Here is a 10393-nt window from a genome sequence, read left to right on the forward strand (position 1 = left end):
TCCCTCGTTATTTGTTTGCTTTCAATCTCCCCTGGCCTACAAGTCCCATAAAGGCCCAGGCCATGTCGGTCCCGTTTACTGCGGTGATCCTGATGCCTGGTCCGGGGACTGGCACATAAAGACACAGCCAGTCGCTCAGTGGAGAGGCGGGTAAATGCACGTCACTTAGAATAATTTCCAAGACTTCCCCCAAAACCCCGATGATGGAGCACAGTGCACTCTTGGGGATAAGGATGTGAGTAAAGGAGGGGGATTTAGCCGCCACCAGGAGATTAATCGAAGCCGACATGGTTTGTCTTGGAAAAAAGGAAATCCTAGCTGGGCTACCACTGTGCATTCCCGAGCTATGAACTGGTGTGCCCCAGGTCAGGCTTATTATTTCTGGCCCCAGTTACCCACTACTGGCTAGGTCCTTGGGTAGCATGGTTTTCCCCCTTTCAGTGTGTGGTTAGTCACTGGGGGGAAGTACCCCATTATCAGTTCTGCTGGACCTCACATCCAGGATGTGAGGAAACAGGAATTAAGTACAACTCCCTGGGAGCTATTTCAACAGCTGTGGTTGGTGAGGAAGTTCGTCTCTTCCAGAGCCAGCTTCAGGGTAGAGGAGCTGCGCAGCAGGGACAGTATTTTGAGACTTCCTTCTTGGAACACACTTGCAGAATCCTCCCTGGTGCGTGCGTGCTTGGGTGTGTGTGTGCGCGCGCGTGTGTGTGTGCACGTGTTTGTGTGTGTGTGTGTGTGTGTGTGTGTGTGTAACGCAGGCATCTGAAGTGGACTAGACAGACATATCCAGAGTTAGAAGACTCTTTAGGCAATACTTAGCCCAATCTTCTCATTTAATAGAGGGGCTTTGAGACCCTGAGAAACTTGACTTACCTAATGTCACACATCTGGTTAACGGAAAAGCTGGATTCAAGTAAAAGTCAGGCCTCCTTCTACCACATCCTGCTGTCTGAAAGGTTCATTTCAAAGCATAACATTTGAATTTTTTTTTTCTGATTAAAGAGTCATAAGTAGATGAAGAATTCAGAACTGCCACTCTGAATGCTCTGGGTTTGGCTACCTCTTGGAAAAACCACTTCCGGCTTCCCTTCTAAGAGGCAGCACCTGGCGAGCCCCTTGCCAGAAGAGGCCCATCTCTGGGTGGAACCTCAGTCTTATCCTCTGACCTCACCTTAGCCCTTGCATCCCTACCCTGTTGGTTTTGGCCATGACTTATTAACCACTGGGAGGCCCGCTGTGGTTCCTCTTGCCGCCCAGTGTCCATGGTCCTGCTTTAGCCGCTGGCCAGTCCCTGCCATGACTCTAGCCCCCTTCACTAGCCTAGTTCTCGCTTGTCATGAACACATCTGAGCCATGCTCCATACCTGTGGACCCAAGCAACCCATCAGGCCTTAAGAGAATGCGAGAGTCCAGAATGACCCCATCTTCCTTGGTTAGCCTCCCGCTTCCCTGGAAATACTGAGAGCAGTGGCCACCACACAGGGTCCCAACTGGGTCATTTTCATTTTTCATCGACCTGTTTTATAACTTATTAAATTTTGTGAGCCACATCAAATTTGTATTGGAAGTGTCCAAAGGAATAATAGATATGAACATAAACAATGTGTTTACTGTGCCAGAAATTGGCAGAAGAGGCCAGATAATGTGAAAAATAAGGGCTATGCTCTACAGCCCAAAGTGGGTCCTTTCAGCTAAGAGTTTTTCATTTTTTCTTTTTTTAGTGTTTATTTTTGAGAGAGTGTGGGGTAGGGACAGAGAGAGAGAGGGAGACACAGAATCTAAAGCACACTCCAGGCTCTGAGCTGTCAGCACGGGACCCAGTGAGGGGCTTGAACTCAGAACCACGAAATCACCGCCTGAGCCAAAGTCAGACGCTTAACCGACTGAACCATGCAGGCATCTCAAAGAGTTCTTCTTATGTGTAAGATAAGACCCTTAAAAGATCTGACTGGAGAGATAGCTCTGCAAGGAATAACTATAGATTTGGCTTTTTTGGAGGAGATTGAAATACGTGGTGGATGCTTATTATTTTTGTTGGCTCTCCACCTTCCTGCTCCCCTTTGGGGGAACTTCCCCACCCCGATGTGTTTTGCATTGGTAGAACCCGGTGCCCTACCTCCTCCTATAGAAGCCTGAAGAGGGAACTTCTGAGTTCTGGCAGCGTGGGCTGTAACCTCCGCTTATCCAGTCAGATGCTCCTTTGCAGGACACGGAGTCTCTTGATCATGGCGTAGGATGGAGGGACACAAAGAAATACTTTAATCAGCAGAAATGGTGGTAACAGCAGAAGGAGGTCAGCTAGACCACCGGTAGTAGCCACAACATGTCTTGAACGAGTTCTTCCTAAGACATGATCTTGACGGTGCTTACTGTTCCCTGGATCCTCAGACCTGCTCTAGTTTCTGCTTTTTCCCAAGCCTCCCTCTCCCGCCTTCCTGTCTATTCTGTGAACGTCGCTAAACCCCACCAACAAATATCGTTTCTGTTTCAGTTAATCCAGACTTGATTTCTGTTTCTTATGCTCAAGGACTCAGGATCATACAACACAGAAGAGGTGACTTAACCCTCCATGGTTAATTCTCCATGGCACAGTTAAGTCGTGGCCTTTAGAAAACAAAACAGAGAGGTACCTGTATGGTCTGTGGTCTCCAAGGAGATGAGAGGAGTTGTGGTTATTGATGGCTGTTGATCCTCAGATCTGATGACCACAAAGATAAAATTAATTGAATGCATGCATGAATGAATGAATGAATGAATGAGCGAAATCTTTCTTCGGAGAAAAATTAACTCGCTTTGAGCTTCCGGCCCAGGGAGAGAACTTAAGTTGGAAATGACTGCACCGACGACTCTCAATTTTATAATCCCATTTACCTAAGAGGTTCAGAGTCTTCCTTGGCAGCGAAAATACTCTATCTGATCACTGACATACAGAAGAGAACTGGATCCTGGAAGTCCTGGTTCCTTAACCTCTGCTTCCTTCACATGTTCTGGAAGAAGGGCACCGGAAAAGGGATCAGAGGCAGCCGCAGACAGTCCTGGCTGAGAGCTCTGTTCGGGAGGTAGATGAAGACAGAAGAGGGATCGATTGACCTCTGGTTACTTGAGTCACTGGGGCTGCCGAGCACTGGGTTTATGTCATGTTCATGGATCCACCCTGAGACAGGTAGCTCCCGAGTTAGATGCTAATTCCCAAATATGATTGAACATGTTGCAGAAGGAACATTAGGCGATCTGCCGTGTGCCATCGGGCAGCCCTGTGGAATGCAAATTCTTTTTTGAGGCCTGGGGACCAGGTGAGCGGACTCCTTGCAGGGGCCCCACCCCCACTGCATCATTTCAGGGGCAACACCCCATTTTATTCATGGGGACGCTTTACCCATCCTCCTCTGTTGTTGTCGTTGGCTTGGTTTGTTCTATTTCAGTAGTCTTGCAATGAGCACGCATTTGCAAGTGTTCTAGATCACGCTGTCTCTAAAATCTAAGCCAGACAAGCAGCAGTTCTGGAAGACAAGAAGGCATTTCCTCTTCTGGAAAATGAAGGTATGGTGGACTAAAGAATTCCTGAATACATTCCTCCGGGAAGGCTGGGGCAGGCCTTTGAGGAGCTTTAAAGGCACAGGCTGCTATACACGCTGTCCTTTGCCTCCCGAATGGAAAGCTGTGCACGCCTTGGTAGAGGGATCACCTGAGGGCGTGTGGGGTCAGTGTTGGAAATCAGCGGGGAACAGGCTTGATCTTGATAGAGTGTAAGGGTGTGGGGAAGTATCTTGAACTAATTCTGAGTCACCAGGAGACCGATTTTTCCAGCAGGGGGAGGATCGAAAGAGGTAGGAACACCCAGTTCAAGCTGCTTCACCTTGGGTGTATCTAAGAGGGCAATCTGATTTTGCTGCCTAGCAGTGTTCTCATTTTGAACGTGCATCCCCCTCAGATCAGTGTCTTAAAGGTGCTGCCTTGTAAGGCTATGATCAAGGGATAAGTACACTTGTATTTAACATAAAAATTTGAGAACTTTCGTCTTCAACTACTCGCATTTAAATCCCTTGCTGCTTCTCACTGGGGCTGGGAGAACAACAACAACAACAACAACAAAAGAATACAATTCGCTTAGCTACCCACTTCAGAGAAAATCTGGGCTTATCTTTAGGTTGTACCGTTCCTGCCCAGGTGGTGCCGCTGAGAGCGAATGGACCATGGTACTATCTTGTCTTCACGGTGCCATTCTCTACAAATCTCCGAGCCTTGTTTTCATAGCAGAAGCGTGTTTTCCTCTGTTGACCAGGTGTCTGAGTTACAGAGAAGGTTGGATCCTGAAGGGTCCTAGTCCCTTAAGCTCTGCTTTCTTCCGACTTTTGGGAGGACAGACATCGAGGAGGGATAGAGAGTGAGAGGGTGTTAGGAAGATGGGCCGGGGATCCCCCATTAGGAGTCTGTTTACGTACATGGTGGCCCAGACTTTCGGAGATCTGGGTAGAGACAAGGGTGAAATAAGACTGTGTTTTGGAAACTGTGGTAAGAAGGAGGCAATGACTCAGTGCTTACTATCCCCAGAAAGTGATACTGCTCACTAGGGAGGCTTTGGGGCAAAGCCCGTACATGTATCTGGAGGTGGAATTGGAAAAGCAGATTGGCACCTGGGAATTTGGAAGGAAAGGCGTGGGGGGGTGGGGAGAGAGACTGTGAATGAACAAAACGGGGAGGGGGGGGAAACACATTGGGGAAATAGTACCGAAAATGGGTCCCCGAGGTAGAAAGAGCTGTCAAAACAGAAGCAGAACTGCTGTGTTGTACTGTTACAGAAGGGAGATTTGCAGGTTGTGTGGGAAACCCACAGACATTTATTTCATTTTCTTTATGCTTCTAATTTTAATTTTCTTTTCACTCCAGCATGTGTGAAATAATTGTGGTTTAGAGCAATGTAGTCTTGGGAACCTTAGGGCTATACTTAATGTCCAAGTTTAGGGTTTAACCAAACATAGCATACCTGGAAACAGTCCTTTATTTATCAGTGGCTGAAATAGAAGCTGAGTCACAGAAGTGACACAAACACATGTGGTGCCTTTCTCATACGTCCTAAGTCCCCGCGGTGTTGACGAGCCTTGCCTTTGCCCGCTCGGGCCTTGCAGTCTCCTCTCCACCCACCTTGCCCGGGGACAATGCCCCTCACACTGGTCCTTCTCTGATCGTTGCCCAGACATCAGGCCCACATGCTGACGATTGACTTTCAGAGTTGAGCTAGAGAACATTCCAGCAACTAAAGCGTCAGCAGCTCCACTCATTGTTCTAAACATTGGAGCTCAGTTTTGAAATATCAACTTTGCTTAAGTTGGATTTCATCTGTGCTCAAAGGGGAGAGGGAGAAAGGATCCATCTGGTCTGGAAAAAGACATTTATTCTTTCCCCACCGTGTAGTAATCAACGACAGTCACTATGCGCTCTACCCCTAAGCCCTAGCCCTGGTACAGAGGAAGGAATGGGCTAGGACAGAGGGTGCCGCTCGCTATCTCAGTGGCTCGGGGGCCATTAAACACCGTGGGATGGATTTACACCTGTAAGCAGGGTCGCGTCATCCCCTCCTTTCCCACACGTTCTTGCTATCGTAGATAAGACTGTGAGAAAGCTCCAGTGCAAGGTGTGCCTACATCAGGGGAAATCAAGATGATCCCTTGGGTGCAAAGAGAAAATACTAGAGCCTCTATTACATTTATTTAAAATTTTCTACTTTTGTGTGTATGTTACAATATGCATTATATATTAGTATGTTGGTAAATATACTATCTATCTATCTACCTACCATCTATCTATGTCATCTATCGTCCAGCCACCCATCCTATCAGGGGGCGCATTGAGCAGCATTGTGGAAGAACACACTCCTGGGAGATTCTATTTCAGTAGATTTCAGGGGAGACTGAGGAAACTGTAGTTATCGGACGCATTTATCTTCGTGAAAGAACCTTTTCTTAAATGTAACCTCACACACAATCCTAAGAAATACAACAGATAAGGATGGGACCACTCTTCTGAAGGAAGCTGGAGGCAAGGCTAGGGGATGGCCCGGCTTTCCTTGTCTCCCATCTCCCCTCCGCTCTCCTTGGTCTACGTAGGCTCTCCCTTGGAAACCATCATGGTAGCTGCTGGAAGATGAATCTCTGGAGGTTAACTGTTCCCGTGTTTGAAACGGAACTAACAGGCCATGGCCCCCATTCTCAGGTTTGATGTCGCAGATAGTTTCCACTAGCTGGATCGCTTTCGGTCTTTTTCTTGATGCCACTTGGTCAATACACCCTCATAGCCCAGGCTAAGTGAAGGGACTGACCTTAGAATAGACTCCTTCTTCCTAAGGCTCCTTCCCGAGGCTGCTTCCTACCACCCTGGGACTGCTTCATCTTTCTTAGCAAAGGGACTTCCCCACAGTAAACGGGCAGGACTCACCTATTCACGAGGGTTCACGTTCATCGGCAGAGGATGGCCAGACTGCTGCAGCAAGCCCTTCTCTGATCTTATTTCAGATTCGCAAGGCGCTCCCTCTGCAGAAGGAGACTCTGCTTAAATGAAACGCAGTCCCATATCCTAGGGGCACCTCACCTTTTAGCTGATTCAACTATACTGACGTATGGTTATAACTTTCTTTCTAATGTTGCTGGTTGAGAGATGGCCTATTTCCCAAGGGCAATTCACACACTGTCATTTATAGAGTTCTGTTGTCTTCGTGAAGAACCACAAAGGGTAAAATCGCCTCACAGAGTCAGGGGGAAGGTGGGGTGTGGCAGATACAGATACACTACCCAGCTACCCCTGTAAGATGGGACTCCCTGCCCAGCGATGGAGAGGGTAGCTAGCTCACAGCCTCCTCTGTGAGCAACTTTTGAGCCAAAGTCACACACGGTTCTGAGTGGCACTAGCCAGTAAGTGAGCAAGGCCATGGAACAAAGACCTGGCCATTTCCTCCTGATGAGGACTCGGATCCAATAGGTGCTTTTGCTCCGTATCCTGATCGGGTGCCTTCCTCATGACCATTCTTGCTTCCTCACATTTCCTCCCAGGTGTTACTCCCCCCAAAACCTTATGTACTCCTCGTCCTGTCTCGGCATCTTCTTCCCTGAGAATCAGAGGCGGGGGAGGGGGGAGGAGGAGGAGGAGGAAATGAGAACCAAATACAGGTTGCAATAGATCGCTTAGGTTTACAGTCCCCAGCCCCCGGGCAGGAATAGCTTGTGGGGAGCCTCAGAGTTATTGCAAGGAGTCTGTAAATATACACACGTGTCTGTGGCCTGAACATATCATATATTTAAATCTTTTGAATAACAGATGTGCTGTTTTTCAAATGTAGGAATCAAAATTCACTGAAGTCGTTTTTTAAATAGTGCATTTTTAGATCGGTGGTCACTACCAGTTACACACACACACACACACACACACACTCACACATCGAGGGACATTCTCTGTCCCTGCAGGACAGAGTTGTGTGGAAGACACTGGAGAGGCCCCAGTTCTGGGGACAAACGGTAGAGTTGAGGGCAGTGCGTGTCTGAAGCAGACTTTCCAAGAGAAGAAGGGGCACTGAGAGATGGCGAGGCTGCTAATTACCAACTTCCTTGCCCTCATCAGCTTGCCCCAGGTTGCCTATGTGAGCATAACACCTTTCCTATGTCCGTGGGTGTCATCTGAATGATACCAAGTCCTATCAAACCTTTGATCTTATGTTATTCATAAGATCTTGTCTGACCTGCCTTGCCTCGCCAGCCTCTGAACACTACTTTGACAGTGACGTTGCTAGCCTAGGCTGTTGGGTTTCCTGCCACATTTGGGTGTCTGCAGGGCCGTGCAGACCAACATGGCAGAGATACACGCTGCAGAAGGACGTCGACTTTGGTTTCAGCACGAACTGATTAGATCCTGGACGTTTCCCAGGCTACTACTTTTGTTGGCCTGGCACACTCAGGCCGAGGTGAGCCAAGGCTGGGAGTTTTGTGAGCGTTTTCGAGCTGAGTGTTTACCCCAGGTCTGTTAGCCATCTGGGCCTAGGGAATGAACTGGGGCACCCTCTCCTTTGAGTTCTTGCACCTTTTCACTCTGAGCCAAAAATATTTGTGAAGAGCCACTTCCGCGCATGGTGAGTGTGGGATGTTTACTCTCAGACTCACAAGTGTGACACGTGGGGGTCAGATTAGAACAGAGCAAAGCCTAAGAGTCTGGCCAATTGACTCTAATGGATTTTTTTTTTCTTAAAAAATGGACAAACAGTCATGTGGCTTTCTAGTCCGGGGCGTGACTTTGGAGTCAGACCGCTTGAGTTCATATGCTGACTCAACCATTTACTAACTATGTGGTTGTAGGCAGCTTACTTAATCTTCCCGAGCCCCAGTTCCTTTACCTTGAAAACAAGGACAATTGCATCTACTTCAATAAATTTGAAGCCCCTAGGGAGCGCTCAATAAATATGAACGATTACTGTTTCTGCTGTGCTGTAAAGAGATTCTGGGAAAGAGGTCTGGTAATTCGACGTCTCTGACCACCATTGTTATTGTCAGGAATAGTCCTCCAAGAGCGAACGTGATGTACTGCCACTTGCTTCGGTCTTCATACCCGGAAAATGAGACTAAGGTTGCGGGCTTTTCATACCTTATGGGATTTTGAGATGCATCAAATGCAGGAAGAGATGCCTTGAGATGTAAACATGTCCTCTGGAGCTGGGAGATCTTGTCCACGCTTGTCCAGCAGCAGTGGCTGTGGTGGCAATCGAGGGTCCTTGCCCGTCCTGCACCGTTCGTGTTGATGTTGCCTTTGCGTGTAGCTGTGATGGAGAAGAAAGATTTTGCTGGGGTGGGTGGGGCTATTCTTCCGGCACTGCCTGTGACACAGCCCCGTGTGGTTGAGAGCACTGCTTTTTGATGTCCGACGACCTCTCTCATAGGGTCTGAGGTGCTTCTGCTAGAGGTGACCGATCTCTGAGGTCAATGCCAGAGCCTGCTTTACAGCTCGAGGACCATAGGATGAGCAAAGCCAGGTCCTACAGCAGCAATGCGTGAGACTCGGGTGGTGGGCAGGCCCTCACTCCCTCTCCTCTCTGAAGGGTCCTTTTGAGAGGAGATGTTTGGCTGCCCCTGGGTGAGACATGGTAAGAAGTTTGCATTCATGGAAAAAGGAAGGGGAAAAAAAAATCACCAATGCTTTCATACGACCCAGCATGTCACAGTTCCTATTTAAGGGGGAGGACTCATTTTTCCCTAAGCTGAAAATATTTGGGCTAGGATGTTGAGGCAGAGGGTGTGCGGGGAGAAATTGACTTTCTATCCAGAGCCAGACAGAGATGAGCATATTCAATGAAATATTTGGGGTTCTTATCTGAGGGGGAGTTCTTTAGTTCCAAGCAAAGAAACACCAACATGGGCTAACGTAATCCAAAACTAAATTCAGGGTGCCTGAGCGGCTCAGTCGGGTAAGCACCTGACTCTCGATTTCAGCTCAGGTCATGACCTCACGTTCGTGAGTTTGAGCCCCATGTTGGGCTCTGCACCGACAGCATGGAGCCTGCTTGGGATTCTCTCTCCTTCCCTTTGTGTTTCCTCCTCCCCCATGCTTTCTCCCCCTCTCTCTCTCTCTCAAAATAAATAAACTGTTTTAAAAAATTAAAAAATACACACACACACACACACACACACACACACACACACACACAGAGGTTAGCTATACCATAGGGTAGCTCACAGAATCAAATAAAAAGCTAAGGAATCTGGCTTTGTACAGGACAGGAAGCTGGGAAACCTAGGTCGGAGAAACGAATGGGCTCCCCCTTAGCTAGGGTTCCCTTATGTCACTTCACTCAGGATTTCTCCTCCCTGGAGAGACTTAATCGGCCTTGCTTGGGGACAAACCACTGCTTGACCCGCAGGAGGTCAGGCACCTTGCTTCAGGCTTTGTCAGAAGGGCGAACAGAATGCTGAGCAGGCCGTAGAACAGATGTCTTCCACGGTCTCTGCTTTTTACCATCAGCCTCGTCACTATAATTAGTTCCCTGAGGCTGCCCGGTTTTACGTGCATCCGAGTGGAGTCGACACGTTCCTGTTTTAGAGCATCCTTGGTAAAAGTCGCCCGCGTAAAAAGTGGATCACAATCTTGTCGTCCAAGACGAGATGCCTGCCTCGTCTTGCTGGCCCACCTGGAGAACAGGTGCTTGGGCCTTCCCGACGAGGTCCGCCTACCTCGCCTTGCTGTCTCTTTAATAGCTCCATGCTCGGGGTCGTAGAAGCCTAGGCCTCAAGGCCCCTGGTTACCCGGCCTAACTGTTGCTTAAACAGCAAACTAAAAATACGTGTGCCCGGGACCGTTCATGCTGGCAGTGACAGTTGGACGGCCACCTCACCACAAAGACACTTGTCATTTGGGGGTT

This window comes from Panthera tigris, chromosome D1 (assembly GCF_018350195.1).
Source record: "Panthera tigris isolate Pti1 chromosome D1, P.tigris_Pti1_mat1.1, whole genome shotgun sequence".
Classification (NCBI taxonomy): domain Eukaryota; kingdom Metazoa; phylum Chordata; class Mammalia; order Carnivora; family Felidae; genus Panthera; species Panthera tigris.